The 1314-nt window shown below is 60.4% G+C and overlaps 1 protein-coding gene across 1 annotated transcript in view; it reads right to left on the bottom strand.

Annotated features, from left to right (window-relative positions):
- Nucleotides 1–1314, bottom strand: part of ITPR2 (inositol 1,4,5-trisphosphate receptor type 2) — a 361003-nt gene that overhangs the window by 238943 nt on the left and 120746 nt on the right. The window lies entirely within an intron of this gene.

The following is a 1314-nucleotide window of genomic DNA, read 5'->3' as shown; positions in this document are numbered from 1 at the left end:
CCCAGTGCTCCTTCCTGCCCATGGCAGGGGGTCAGCCTAGATGATCTGTCTAGGTCCCTTCCGACTCATTGATTCATTGATTCTATGATTCTATGACCTGCAGGCAAGATTCGGCCTGAGAGGCCATTCTATCTGGCCCGCAGGGCCCCTAAAAATTTTTAAAAATTAATAATCAAAAATGACAGAAGCCAAGGTCAGTAGGACTCAGAGGAAGCCCAGCAGGCTTCCACAACAGCAGGACCCACCCGGCCCCACCCTACCAGCCGGAAGCCCCTGCAGGGGCTTCTGGCCTGGGACCATGTGACTTCACTGCACCAGAACCTCAGGTAAGGGCGGGGGAAAGGGCAAGGGAGGACCCTGGGCAAAGAAGGACCCCGGAGAAAAGCGGCCCCTCATCTACCCCGTGGCCCGTGCTCCATGCTGCAACCGCTTGCAGCCTGTGTAGAGCTGTCCTGAGCAGGCACAGGCAGCCTCAGGTGGGCTGCAAGTGGCTGCAGCGCAGGGCGCCGGCCACAGGGCAGGCAAAGGGCCACTTTTCCCATGCTCAGCACCAGTTTGTAACCTGCCCCTGCTGCCAACCTGGGTCCCAAACCAGCTCTGGGCTCACCTGTCAGGGCTGCATGCAGCAGCAGCACCTGCGGCCTCCCTGGTTGCCACGCTGGATGGTGTTTGCTGCTGCTGCCTGCCCAGAGCTCACACACTAAGCAGCCCAGAGATGGCAGTGGCAAACACTGCCCAGTGCAGCAAGTGGGGAAGCCGCAGCTACTCCTGCCACGGCGCAGCCCCGATGAACGAGCCCAGAGCCGGCGCAGGGTCCTGGCTAGCCATGGGGGCAGGTTACAAATTGGTGCTAAGCACAGGAAAAATGGCCCCTTGCCCACCCCATGGCCGTCACCCCGTGCTGCAGCCATCTTCAGCCTGCATGGGCCTTTCTGTGTCTGCTCGTAGTATGGGCAACAAGCAGGAGGAACTCACCCTCCTGCTGGCTGACACCAGCCCAGACACAGCGGGGATTACGGAAACGTGGTGGGAATAAACGCATGATTGGGCAGTCAATGTCAAGGGCTATAGGCTGTACAGGAGGGACGGGATAGGAAAGAGAGGTGGGGGCGTGGCACTCTATATTAAGGAGGAATACACATCCGAACGGAGCAGCAGCGGGGGGCAGCAGCAGCTGATCCCCCTAAGGTAAGTGGGGCAGAGGGGCCAACGCAGCTGAGCCGGATCCGGAGGGGAAGCCCCCTGGATCCCTCTTAGCTGAGCCGGTAGGGAGCCGCGCGAACAGAGCGCGCAAACAGGCGCGGTCTGTAAGAG

The sequence above is a fragment of the Crocodylus porosus genome, unplaced genomic scaffold (assembly GCF_001723895.1).
Source record: "Crocodylus porosus isolate Cpor-Errol unplaced genomic scaffold, CroPor_comp1, whole genome shotgun sequence".
Taxonomy (NCBI): domain Eukaryota; kingdom Metazoa; phylum Chordata; order Crocodylia; family Crocodylidae; genus Crocodylus; species Crocodylus porosus.
This window is presented reverse-complemented; position numbering and strand designations above follow the sequence as displayed.